The sequence below is a fragment of the Urocitellus parryii genome, unplaced genomic scaffold, assembly GCF_045843805.1.
Source record: "Urocitellus parryii isolate mUroPar1 unplaced genomic scaffold, mUroPar1.hap1 Scaffold_40, whole genome shotgun sequence".
In the NCBI taxonomy this organism is placed as follows: Eukaryota; Metazoa; Chordata; class Mammalia; order Rodentia; family Sciuridae; genus Urocitellus; species Urocitellus parryii.
The window spans coordinates 2,247,473-2,262,246 of NW_027553586.1; the positions used below are offsets into that span (position 1 = coordinate 2,247,473).

Here is a 14,774-nt window from a genome sequence, read left to right on the forward strand (position 1 = left end):
TAAAATAAAAATACATGGTTGTTGTGTTGTGAAATTTTGAGTTTAAAAGAAATGTGTCTCAGCAGCTTGGGAGACTAAGGCAGGAGGACTGTGTATTGGAAGCCAGCCTCAGCAACTTAGTGAGACTGTAACTGTAAGCAACCTAGTGACACCTTGTCTCAAAATCATTTTTTAAAGGGCTAGGAATGTAGCTCAGTTGTTAAGTACCCCTGGGTGGGGATGTGGCATAATGGTAAAGGAACCCTGGTTTCAATCTCAGTGCAGAGAGAGACGAGAGAGAGAGAGAGAGAGAGAGAGAGAGAGAGAGAGAGAGAGAAATGGATTAAATAGACACTAATAATAATTCTATAACTACTGTGAAATGGATCTGCTACTGATGTCCTTTGCTGCCATAGCTTAGTTACTCTCTTTGAGAAACATATAACTATTTATTCAGTGTGGCCCAGTCTCTCACCTTCTGTAGTTCTCTGCTAAAACATCAGACACTAAAAAAAACTTTCTTTACCTTCCTATCCAGATAATCTACCCTCCTGAAGCTTGGACTCCTCTTCCCCTGCCTACCTCAGTTCCCTTATCCTATCTGCCTGAATGTGAGAACTCACTTTCAAGACCAGGGACTTTTTCTGTCCTGAGCATCATGGTGCCCTCATCTCCAAGAGGCTGCCCAGGGCACTCAGTAAATGTGTTGACCGAAGGAAGGAATAATAGATCAGTAGGGATTAACTGGCACATATAAACAATTGCACATAAAATCTAGCTCATAGAAATGTAGTTGCAAATAATTCCAAAAGTAATAAATGTTACATTTTGTTGGTCAACTGTAAGCACAGCTTGTTGGATTCTGACTCAGTGAAAACACAGTGTGAAAGATTGGCAGCCTAGGCAGTGAGCCAGGCTTCAGATGGTCCTACACATCTGTTGCTGGCTTCTGACTTAATTAGCAAGTATTTATTGTCATTAATATGAAGGTTTCATTTATGTCATATTTCTTCCTAAAAAGAATTTTACCTTTCCATGGTCATTTTAGTGTTTTCTCCCCTTTTGGACTTCCTTGCATTATTTGCAATTATCCATTAGAAAGCTACAGAATTTTTTCTTCAAAGAAAAATGATAAGATTTTCAGTTTGCAATAATACTTAACAAATTATCAGAAAAGTCTTTGACATTTTGAATATTTCAAAATTAAATCTTTAGGTTGTTTTTGAATTTGAATGGTTTATGTTAAGAAGTATTTGATTTTTTTCCAAATCAAAAGATACATATGCATGAGCTGACAACATTTATTGAGGCTAAGATTAAATGGCACGAGAACCCCTGATTTCTTATGTTGCTTTATCAGTGGCACAACACTGCCTCACTCCTTCCTGCCAGTGCCTTTCACTCCAGAGAGGAAAACACTTTGAGATGAGAATGACTGTTAGCTACCAACTCTTTCCTTGTGTATCTCTTGCAGGAGTCCTGTGGAACCTCTCGTCATGTGATGCACTCAAAATGCCAATTATCCAGGACGCCCTGGCAGTATTGACCAACTCGGTGATTATCCCCCACTCAGGATGGGAAAATTCACCTCTTCAGGATGATCAGAAAATACAGCTGCATTCATCACAGGTGCTGCGCAATGCCATTGGGTGCCTAAGGTCAGTCCCGCGGCACAAGGGCCTGCTCCTGCCATCTTCCCTGGGTCCTCCTGGGTCAGGCACTCTTCCTTGTAGTTTTCACTGCTGCCTTCCTAAGGGTAGGATTGTTCTGCAAAGATGAGTGTTGGTGTGGCAGTGCTGTATAAGAAGCTAACCAAAAGTTTTTAATCCTGCACTGACCTGGTGTAGGCATCTTCCACTGCCCTGTACCTACACCTGTGTCTGACTTATTTAAGATATTTTTTTTTCAGTCTGGGGCCCAAAACACATATTTTATCTAACCAAATATAAGTCACTTTAATTGAAAACAATAGTTTTGGGTCATTTGATGTAATATCATGCATGTAGAATAACCAGACAGGCCAGTTGCTTGGGGAGTCGACAACAGATGTGCAAGGACCTACTTAACTATCACCAGTAGCTGTTTTTGTTTTTGTTTTTCAATTTTCTGTGTGACTGTTCAAGTCTGTGGTTCTTAGAAAGAGCTGTTTCATAAGGCTTGTTGTGTTAAATGCTTTTTTAAATAATAGAAGTTGTAAATATGTGGTAATTCTCTCCTAAAGCATTTTTACAAAATAATCCCCCAGAAATCTATTGAGACTTCTTAGAGCCTCTTTATGCCTTGTTTAATTTTGACTCCTACGAAAGAAAGTAATAATCAAGATACAGTTATAAACTCTAGAACCTGTGCTCCCAAGGATGTTGCATTTTTGTGTCAAAGCTGGAAATCTCCGGAGGATAAGCTTAATCATGGTATGGGGCTCAGGAGAGGGTAATTAAAAGCACCTATTCAAATAATCTGTATTTCAAGACTAAAATGTACAGAGTTGTTTTCGCTGGGAACCTCTGGAACCTCTGCTCCCAAGGATGTTGCATTTTTGTGTCAAAGCTGGAAATCTCCCCAGGATAAGGTTAATCATGGAATGGGGCTCAGGAGGGGGTAATTAAAGGCACTTAGTCAAATAATCATTCAAGACTAAAATGTACAGAGTTGCTTTCGCTGGGCTGTTGCAAAGCTGCCATTTCTCTTAACACTTATTCGGTTTCTAGGTATAAAAACTTGTCTCTGCCAAGTAGGAATGAAATCACCTCAGTGACATTAATAATCATCATGTCATGAATATTCAGAATAACACTCTCAGCCTAGTCTTGAGAAGGGCCTCTGTGTGAATGTGTATGCAGAATGTGAGATAAAGAGACAGGCTTCATGTGTATCTCCATACATTCACAGCAGTGGGGACCCTCTGACAATTTTGCTTTTCTTCTAGGTCACAAATTCATGAATTTTTGACATTGGTAGTCTTGAACGTAAGCCAAATTTACAGTTTTCCAAAATACCTCCATTGGGGCATTAATTTTATGACTTCTTCAATTGTTACCTTTCAGAAACCTCTTGCCTCACCAGGAGAAATGTGACTCTTCCAAAGCTCAAGCTGCAGGCATTCCCACCTTTCATGGCTGATCTTTCTAGATCAGTTATTTCCACTTATTACAATTAGTTTTCCCCTCCCTGCTGCCGCTGACTTACCAAGCTTGTCATGGTTCTTAACGACGTCTGTGTGTCTCAGACTCAATGTCAGAAGAGTAGAGAGCTAGTAAATCTATCAGTTGAAATCTGAGTACCACAGGAGCATGATTATGTCTTCTTGATGTCTGACTCAAGGCTTGGGGTGCTGCCATTAAGAACATACATGTGTAGCGCTGTGATGAAAAAGTAGCTGAACGGCCGCAGCTACCCGGCTCCACAGGTGGCCTCACGGCGGGTGCAGAAGTCAAGTCCTGAGGAGGGAAGATGGCAGCGAAGGGAGTGCATCACCCCAGGGCGCCGCTTCACTGAGCGGGAGAAAGATGATGTGAATCGCCTGAAGGATATCTTTTAGGGAATTTCCAGCGAAATTGAGGTGCTCCAGAATCTAGTGGACAGATTTCCATTGTGCGAAGTTCGACTGCGGGAGCTCCATTTCTCCGCACGGAGGGTCACATAGCCTGATAGGCAATTGCCCAGTGGCTGGAGTCTGTGGCGCGCACTGGGGAGCGGCAAGGTGCCGGAGCGGGGGAGCAACGATACCTGCGGCCCACTGGAAAGACAGGCCAGGGGGTAAATTTCAAAAACACAACAGTTGCACCAAGCAGAAAGAAACGCGAGCAGTATGAAACGACAAGGAAAGAAAGGACTACAAGCAATGCAGGTCAACTCAAGATTAGAAGAGGTAATAGCTGCAACAGATGGAATGTCAGATAAAGAGTTCAGGATAAACATGCTTCAGATTATCTGGAGTCTCAAGGAAGACATGAGACAGAAAAATCAGACAATGAAAGATCACATTGACAAACAAATCCAGGAAGTAAAAGATCAATTTCACAGGGAGATAGAGGTAATAAAAAACAAACAAATAGAAATCCTAGAAATGCAGGAAACAATAAACCAACTTAAAAACTCAATTGAGAATACTACCAGCAGAGTAGATCACTTAGAAGAGAGAACATCAGACAATGAAGACAAAGTATTTCAACTGGAAAAGAACATAGACAACTCAGCAAGTCTGCTAAGAAACCATGAGCAGAACATCCAAGAATTATGGGACAATATTAAAAGACCAAATTTAAGAGTCATTGGGATACAGGAAGGCACAGAGCTCCATACCAAAGGAATAAACAGTCTATTCAGTGAAATAATACGAGAAAACTTCCCAGACTTGAAGAATGAGACAGAATCCCAAATCCTAGAAGCCTACAGGACGCCGAATGTGCAAAATCATAAGAGATCCACACCTAGACACATTATAATGAAGATGTCCAACATACAAAATAAGGAGAGAATTTTAAAAGCTGCAAGAGAAAGAAAGCAGATTACATTTAGGGGTAAACCAATCAGGATAACAGCTGATCTCTCAACACAGACTCTGAAAGCTAGAAGATCCTGGAATAACATATTTCAAACACTGAAAGAAAATGGGTTCCAACCAAGAATCGTGTATCCGGTGAAATTAAGCTTCAGGATAGAAGATGAAATTAAAACCTTCCATGATAAACAAAAGTTAAAAGAATTCGCAGCTAGAAAACCATCTCTTCAAAAAATCCTTGGCAAAACATTACAGGAAGAGGAAATGGAAAATAACATTGAAAACCAACAATGGGAGGTAGGACAGTAAAGGGGGGAAAGTAGTCAAAGAGGATAACAAATCAGGTTTAGTAACATCAATAAATAAATATGGCTAGAAGAACAAACCATATCTCAATAATAACCCTAAATGTTAATGGCTTAAACTCACCAATCAAGAGACACAGGCTAGCAGAATGGATCACAAAACAAGACCCAACAATATGCTGCCTACAGGAGACGCATCTGATAGGAAAAGATATTCATAGACTGAAGGTGAAAGGTTGGGAAAAATCATATCACTCATATGGACTGCGGAAACAAGCAGGAGTGGCCATACTCATATCTAATAAAATAGATTTCAAGCCAAAGTTAATCAAAAGGGATAAAGAAGGACACGTCATACTGCTCAAGGGAACCATACACCAATAAGACATAACAATCATAAATATATATGCCCCAAATAATAGTGCAGCTGTGTTCATCAAGCAAATTCTTCTCAAGTTCAAGAGTCTAATAGACCACCATACAATAATCATGGGAGACTTCAACACACCTCTCTCACCACTGGACAGATCTTCCAAACAAAAGTTAAATAAGGAAACTATAGAACTCAATAACACAATTAACAACCTAGACTTAATTGACATATATAGACTATACCACCCAACATCAAGTAGTTACACTTTTTTCTCAGCAGCACATGGAACCTTCTCAAAAATAGACCATATATTATGTCACAGGGCAACTCTTAGACAATATAAAGGGGTAGAGATAATACCATGCATCTTATCTGATCACAATGGAATGAAACTTAAAATCAATGATAAAAGTAGGAAGGAAAAATCAAGCATCACTTGGAGAATGAACAATAGGTTGCTGAATGATCAATGGGTTTTAGAAGACATCAAGGAGGAAATTAAAAACTTCCTAGAGTTAAATGAAAACACAGACACAACATATCGGAATCTATGGGACACATTGAAAGCAGTTCTAAGAGGAAAATTCATTGCTTGGAGTTCATTCCTCAAAAAAAGAAAAAACCAACAAATAAATGATCTCATACTTCACTCAAAATTCTAGAAAAAGAAGAGCAAAACAACAGCAAAAGAAGTAGAAGGCAAGAAATAATTGTAATCAGAGCTGAAATTAATGAAATTGAAATAAAAGAAACAATTGAAAAAATTGACAAAACTAAAAGTTGGTTCTTTGAAAAAATAAATAAAATTGACAGACCCTTAGCCATGCTAACGAAGAGAAGATGAAAGAGAACCCAAATTACTAGCATACGGGATGAAAAAGGCAATAACACAACAGATTCTTCAGAAATACAGAAGATAATCAGAAATTATTTTGAATCCTTATACTCCAATAAAATAGAAGATAGTGAAGGCATAGATAAATTCCTTAAGTCTTATGATCTGCCCAGATTGAGTCAGGAGGATATAGACAACCTAAACAGACCAATAACAATAGAGGAAATAGAAGAAACCATCAAAAGATTACCAACTAAGAAAAGCCCAGGACCGGACGGGTATACAGCAGAGTTTTACAAAACCTTTAAAGAGGAACTAACACCAATACTTTTCAAGCTATTTCAGGAAATAGAAAAAGAGGGAGAACTTCCAAATTCCTTCTACCAGGCCAACATCACCCTGATTCCGAAACCAGACAAAGACACTTCAAAGAAAGAAAACTACAGACCAATATCTCTAATAAACCTTGATGCAAAAATCCTCAATAAAATTCTGGAGAATCGGATTCAAATACATATCAAAAAAATTATACACCATGATCAAGTAGGATTCATCCCTGGGATGCAAGGCTGGTTCAATATACGGAAATCAATAAATGTTATCCACCACATCAATAGACTTAAAAATAAGAACCATATGATCATCTCGATAGATGCAGAAAAAGCATTCGACAAAGTACAGCATCCTTTTATGTTCAAAACTCTAGAAAAATTAGGGATAACTGGATCATACCTCAACATTGTAAAAGCAATCTATGATAAGCCACAGGCCAGCATCATTCTGAATGGAGAAAAATTGAAGGCATTCCCTCTAAGATCTGGTACAAGACAGGGATGCCCTCTCTCACCACTTCTGTTCAACATAGTCCTCGAAACACTGGCCAGAGCAATTAGACAGACAAAAGAAATTAAAGGCATAAAAATAGGAAAAGAAGAACTTAAACTATCACTATTTGCAGATGATATGATTCTATACCTAGCAGACCCAAAAGGGTCTACAAAGAAGCTATTAGAGCTAATAAATGAATTCAGCAAAGTGGCAGGATATAAGATCAACACGCATAAATCAAAGGCATTCCTGTATATCAGCGACAAATCCTCTGAAACGGAAATGAGGACAACTACTCCATTCACAATATCCCCCCCAAAAATAAAATACTTGGGAATCAATCTAACAAAAGAGGTGAAAGATTTATACAATGAAAATTACAGAACCCTGAAGAAAGACATAGAAGAAGACCTTAGAAGATGGAAAAATATACCCTGCTCATGGATAGGCAGAACTAACATCATCAAAATGGCGATATTACCAAAAGTTCTCTATAAGTTCAATGCAATGCCAATCAAAATCCCAACAGCATATCTTGTAGAAATAGATAAAAGAATCATGAAATTCATATGGAATAATAAAAGACCCAGAATAGCAAAAACAATGCTAAGCAGGAAGTGTGAATCAGGCGGTATAGCGATACCAGACTTCAAACTATACTAGAGCAATAGTAACAAAAACAGCATGGTACTGGTACCAAAACAGACGGGTGGACCAATGGTACAGAATAGAGGACACAGTAACCAATCCACAAAACTACAACTATCTTATATTTGATAAAGGGGCTAAAAGCATGCAATGGAGGAAGGATAGCATCTTCAACAAATGGTGCTGGGAAAACTGGAAATCCATTTGCATCAAAATGAATCTGAATCCCTATCTCTCGCCATGCACAAAAGTTAACTCAAAGTGGATCAAGGAGCTTGATATTAAATCAGAGACACGGCATCTGATAGAAGAAAAAGTTGGTTATGATCTACACGCTGTGGGATCGGGCTCCAAATTCCTCAATAGGACACCCATAGCGCTAGAGTTAACAAATAGAATCAACAAATGGGACTTACTCAAACTAAAAAGTTTTTTCTCAGCAAAAGAAATAATAAGAGAGATAAACAGGGAGCCTACATCCTGGGAACAAATCTTTACTCCACACACTTCAGATAGAGCCCTAATAACCAGAATGTACAAAGAACTCAAAAAAATTAGACAATAAGATAACAAATAACCCAATCAATAAATGGGCCAAGGACCTGAACAGACACTTCTCAGAGGAGGACATACAATCAATCAACAAGCACATGAAAAAATGCTCACCATCGCTAGCAGTCAGAGAAATGCAAATCAAAACTACCCTAAGATACCATCTCACTCCAGTAAGATTGGCAGCCATTAGGAAGTCAAACAACAATAAGTGCTGGAGAGGATGCGGGGAAAAGGGCACTCTTGTTCATTGCTGGTGGGACTACAAATTGGTGCAGCCAATTTGGAAAGCAGTATGGAGATTTCTCGGAAAGCTGGGAATGGAACCACCATTTGACCCAGCTATTCCCCTTCTCGGTCTATTCCCTAAAGCCCTAACAAGAGCATGCTACAGGGACACTGCTACATTGATGTTCATAGCAGCTCAATTCATCATAGCAAGACTGTGGAACCAGCCTAGATGCCCTTCAATAGATGAATGGATAAAAAAAAATGTGGCATTTATACACTATGGAGTATTACTCTGCATTAAAAAATGACAAAATCATAAAATTTGGAGGGAAATGGATGGCATTAGAGCAGATTATGCTAAGTGAAGCTAGTCAATCTTTAAAAAACAAATACCAAATGACTCCTTTGATATAAGGGGAGTAAACAAGGACAGGGTAGGGACGAAGAGCTTGAGAAGAAGATTTACATTAAACAGGGATGAGAGGTGGGAGGGAAAGGGAGTGAGAAGGGAAATTGCATGGAAATGGAAGGCGATCCTCAGGGTTATACAAAATGTCATATAAGAGGAAAGGAGGGGTAAGACAAGATAATACAAATGGAAGAAATGATTTACAGTAGAAGGGGTAGAGAGAGAAAAGGGGAGGGGAGGGGAGGGGAGGGGGGATAGTAGAGAATAGGACAGACAGCAGAATACATCAGACACTAGAAAGGCAATATGTCAATCAATGGAAGGGCAACTGATGTGATACAGCAATCTGTATACGGGGTAAAAGCGGGAGTTCATAATCCACTTGAATCAATTCGTGTAATATGATGTATTAAGAACTATGTAATGTTACGAAGGACCAATAAAAATTAAAAAAAGAAAGAAAAAGTAGCTGAAGAAGCTGGACTGGTGCATGTCAAGGCCCCCCTTTGTAAGCCCTTGGCTGAGGGTGAGGTGAGAACAATGGTAGGTCAGACTCAGGAGACTCTCCATCTTTCTCTGCTCGCTCAGAGATTTGGGTTTTGCTGCTGGCTAGAAGTGGTAGCAACACAGGAAGCACAAGAAGAGATCATTTGGTTTGGAAAGAGTTTGTTGTAGCCAGAGCAGGTTTCCTTAGCCAAAATGCAACGAGGGCTTGTGATTTCCCATGTTTCTGCGTTTATCAAGCGAGTGACAAACCAAAACTTATCAAAATCAGTGAAACTTTAACTTCTTCCTTAATTCTTTAAACTTCCATCCTCCTACAAAAAGCAGTATGATTCTACCTCTCTTATTTGTCTTTGTTTTTTGTCGCCATTGTTGTGTGTTTGGGTACAGGGGATTGAACCCAAGGTGCTTACACACTGAGCTACATCCACAGACCTATTTTTATATTTTATTTAGTGACAGATTCTTGATGAGTTGCTTAGGGGCTCTCTCAGTTGCTGAGGCTGGCTTTGAACCTGGATCCTCCTGCCTCAGCCTCCCGAGCCACTGGGATCACAGGTGTGCACCACCATGCCCGGGGCTCCGCTCTTGTTTGAATGTGTTTATGAATCATATTATATTGATGATCAGGTTTGACTGGGAGAGGAAGAAAGCAGCCCTGGAGGAGGCCAAAATTAAGTTATCAAAGTGTGAGTGGATATAAGCTTTCAAGGAATTTGTTTTTCCATTTATTGAAAAATAATGTTGACAATATACCCAAATGGGTGCAAATGCCTACATCATGATAGAAGATTTTAGGTTTTAGTATGAGTTTATTTACATTCTTGCTTTTTCTAGAAACTCCTAGATCTTTATTCACATTTTTTTAAAAAATCTTCCTAGGCTGCTTTTGCTTACAGTAGTAGTTTTTTTTTTTTTTTTAAAGAGAGAGTGAGAGAGGAGAGAGAGAGAGAGAGAGAGAGAGAGAGAGAGAGAGAGAGAGAGAGAGAGAGAGAGAATCTTTAATATTTATTTTCTAGTTCTCGGCGGACACAACATCTTTGTTGGTATGTGGTGCTGAGGATCGAACCCAGGACGCACGCATGCCAGGCAAGCGCACTACCGCTTGAGCCACATCCCCAGCCCCTACAGTAGTAGTTTTATCTTGTAAACATTTGCCGAACACTTAGTATGTGCCTTGGGGAACCAGACAGGAGACAAGAGGTCAACACAGCAGCTCCTGCACTTTAGAAACTCGTGCCTAGTGGAAGAAGGGGCCGTCCATACAGTTAGCCCTAAGGTGGTGTCCTACTCTCAGGCTGACGCCACAGTTAGGGTAGCACAGGAGGAAAACTGCCACGGGAGTCACAAACTCAGCCAGGTGTGGTAAAAAATGACCTCGAGGATCAGGTGATATTGGGCCAGGCATGGAGAGGACTGCCCCAGTGTGTGCAAGAGAAAGTATCATGCCCAGAAAGAGCAGCAGGCACAGTCTGGTAGAGCCCTGGGAGAAGTCCAGGAATTCCGAGGTGCATTGTCTTTAGAGACTAGACTCTTAAGTCAACCTTCAACAATTATTATTTATAGAATCTCTGCCTTCCAAAGACCTGAAAGTTTTGATCCAAATATTGTCAATCCACCTACTGGGTGGCCTCTACTTGACCAACATCCCTCTTGCCTTAAAAGGCCAATTGCTTTCTTCCTCTCTCCAATTCCTTCCATTCCATTTCCCTCTGCTAAGGCCTTGCTGTGGTCTGGATTGACTTGTCCCCCAGAGTTCTGTGCTTGGTCCTCAGTGTGGTGAGGAGGAGAGATGTTGGGGCCTTTCAGAGATGGGGTCTGGTGGGAAGGGATTAATGTGGTGGGGAGGACCTGGTTAGTTCCTTTGAGACAAATTGTTGTTAAAAGACTGATCCTGGTCCATGAATCTCTGTGGCTTCTCGTTTTGCCACATGATCTCTTCCATACAAACTCCTGCCTTTGTAGTATCACTGCCAGAAGGCCCAGACCAGAGCTGAACAGATGGGATTGGCCAGTCCTGGACTTGCAGTCTCCAAAATTCTGGCCTAAATAACCCCACCCCCTTTTTTAATAAAGTACCAATAATCAATTCTTTTTTGTAATAACAGAAAACAGAATAAGACAGAATTTAAGTATAGAGTGTCAAGTGGCTTGGACAGAGTTAGTCTCTTAGCCCAATCTTGAATTTCATTTAGACAGTTATAGTTGCCTTTTCTTTTCTTTAAGAGAAGGCTGTTTTTAAGGAATATCCTAGACAATAACATTGACATGATTTTTACAGTACTCAGACTCCTCCATCATTGGATACTGTTAAGATAAGTTGATATTCTGGGCTTGTTTCCATTAAGTATATATTCAGGAATGGATAAAGAAAATGAAATATAAAAGAAAATAGAACTCTTTCCAGGATAGTATTTACTAAGGCAGTGTAGCTTACCAGTCCAGTAGGAGCATATGGTAGAGAAGATCTATCACTTCACTATTAGAAATCATTACTCTTGATTTTTGTTCCTAAAGAATTCATACGTGTTATGTCATCTTGGGTGAGAAGCCAAGGTTAAAGATTTAAGCAGTTGCTATAAAGAGATCACATTTTTATTGTTTTTCAGAAAGAAAATACAATTTTATGAATGCAAATTTCACTGCTCCTAAATGTCCAAAAAAATGTTCAGCAAAGGAAATCTGAGTGAGATAAGTCTGTGCCTCTGTTGTATGGAGCTGAGAGACTGATGTCATCCTGCCTTTATGAGCTCCAATCTTGGGAGACTGTGTCCACAGTCTTGTGCTGTCTCTTGAGCAGTGGGTGTGGTCCAGCATGTGTGGCAGTGGCTCCAGACCCTGCCTGGGGAATGAGCCAGCTTCAGGATACCTTCTAGAGAGAGGAACCACTTGCCTCTTCCTTTCCTAAAAGGCAGGAAACACCTTCATGGAAAAGTCCTGGCATGTTGACACAGCAAAAACTTAAGCACATAGCAAATATAAAATGAAAAGTGGATGCCCTTAGTCCTTTTCCATTTAAAATTCATTTTGGAGTAGGAAATGGATTTTTTTCTCAAGCAAATCTATCTATTTGTTCCTGAAGTATCTTTCTGCCACTGAGGAAAGAGGACAGAAATGAAAAAAAAATAATCTCTTACATATTGTTGGAGAAGTGGGTTGAGGAGAGTGATGGTGGCTGGCTTGTTCAAAGCCAGCCTCAGTAACAGTGAGGCGCTAAGCAACTCAGTGAGACCCTGTCTCTAAATAAAATACAAAATAGGCCTGGGGATGTGTCTCAGTGGTTGACTGTCTCTGGTACCCACCCGACCAAAATAAAAATAAAAATATGGTTCAAAATAAATGTAGCAAATAGTTAAAAAGACTGAAGACATGTATATGAAGGATATTGCTGATCTTTTCTCCTCCATTTTATGATTAAGAACTCTTCTGGTGAAAGGACTTCAGATAGCCTGTCAGGCTGTGCAGATCTTGAAATGGATTTAGTTTTGTACACATGGCTATTTTGTTGCACACAGTGTAATCAGATATATCTGTTAACCTTTGGCCGGCACCATCATCACCTTCAAATGAAAACACATATTGACCACCCCGTCTGAACACTGATGAGTGAGGTCAGATGGGCTCTGCCTCTGGACAATTTCATGTCAGCTGAGGTCTGAGTGGTGAGCTGAAAATGTCCCACCAAAATTCATGCCCACCCCTAACCTCAGCTTGTGACCTTATTTGGAAATAGGGCCTTTAGAGACATAGTCAATATCAGCTTGTCCTTGTCCTTGTAAGAAGAGAAGAGCCACCCTGTGAGTGTACAGGAGGAAGGGAGAAGTGAAGAGAGAAGCAGAGGCTTGTGGGATGGAGTGGCAAGCCAAGGAGGCCAGGGATTGCTGAAGGCTTCCATAAACTAGGAAGAGGGATGGGATCCTCCCATAGGGCCTTCAGAGGCAACATGACCCCACCAACATCTTGATTCTGGAGTTATAGACTCCAGAACACTAAGGGAATACATTTCTGTTGCTTTCTGCCATGGATTTTGTGATGCTTCATACTGGCATCCCCAGGAAAGGAACACATCATCCCAGGAAGAAATGGAGAGACACCTATAAAACAAGGTAGTCACCTGTGGACACAGCACAGGGAGAAAAATGAGTAAATATCTCAGAGAAGAGACACAGCCTGTCCCAAAATAGTGCCCACATATGGGGACAAACAACCCAGACAGGGACCTGTGTTTCTGTACACAGGTCATTTCCTTCCATGGCTCAGATACAAAACAAAGCAGTATGTGTGAGCAGGACTGAGTTCTTCAAGCCCAGATATGTTCACCTCAGCTGAAGAAGGTTCCATCCAACCTCTTGACTGAATGACCATTCATTAAGGGTCTCCCCACACTGTATCTGACTTCTGCATGTTCTGCTCTCACTGAAGAGCTGTCCTGCTCTTATTCTCTGCAATTCAAGCCAGCTTCTCAAGGTGGCTTGGATTTATCTAACAGCCAGAGGTTATTCTGTGTCCTTACACAGGTAGCATGACATGATATACGTGTCATTTCTGGAAGTAACTCCAGCAGCTGGGTACAGAATGAATGCTTTCTGGACTTACTGTGAAACCTAGCTGCATTTTCCAGTAAAATATCACAAATCAATACCCTAAATATCCCTGTTGTGGCCATTATCATCATTTCAGAGTAAGCTGCAGGTAAAGCCTTGCTAGCATACTCTTTTTCCTGTTAATCTAAGAGGCAGCTAAATAAGAAATTCAGATCTACGTTATTGTATAGCTGCACTGTATTTAGTCATGGGTACTTGGGACTTTGTCTCCAGCCTGAGCATGTGCACAAGGCTGGGTTTGCTAGCTTCCCCAGCTCATTTCCTGGTGCCCCTGAGTCATTTATTTATTTTTATTATTCTATTCCCACTTCAGCATCTTGTCCTAAAGGCCAACAATATACAACCCTAATTTTTTTCCATCTATCTTTGTGTACACAAGAATGATATTAAGCCATCAAAGTAGCTGCACTTTGCCTGTGCTTATGAGTATAATTAAACTCAGACCCTCAATTAGTCATTTTAACTCATATAATGGAAGAGTGCTCAGTCCCACAGTGCCACTAATTCTAGAGTGACTTTGAGAAAACCCCATCATAAAGTAATGCTAATCAAAAAAAATAATAATAATAGCAGATCTATATAATCATCATACAGCTGATTTGCCAGAATTTGTTCATGGAAACATTTTGATTAGCATTAATGCTTTGCATATTTAACATTTACATAAAAAATTCACACACAAATAAAAGTGGAAAACCTGCCAATACCTGATTACTCTGCCCTAGTTTTCTACTCATAATCATCCAAGGAGGCACCTTTTTGTGTATTCTTGGGGACAGAGGGGATGTTTAACATCAAACCTAAAAATAGTGGTTTGGTTTGTTGGTTTTTTTGAGATTCTGTGGATCAAACCCAGGGTCTCATGCATGGGAGGCTTTCACACAGCTACCCATATATCCCGCCCCATAGTAGGATCTTACATAAGTTCTCAATGTGTCAGAGTGCTATTTGGTGGTCATTTTGCATAACTGCTGAACGTTTGGCATGGACAACACAGATCTTATT

General features: G+C 40.2%; 1 pseudogene; it reads left to right on the forward strand.

Moving 5' to 3' along the window:
- The window catches only part of LOC144252305 (growth factor receptor-bound protein 14-like), a 147,991-nt pseudogene that overhangs the window by 76,357 nt on the left and 56,860 nt on the right, over positions 1 to 14,774 (forward strand).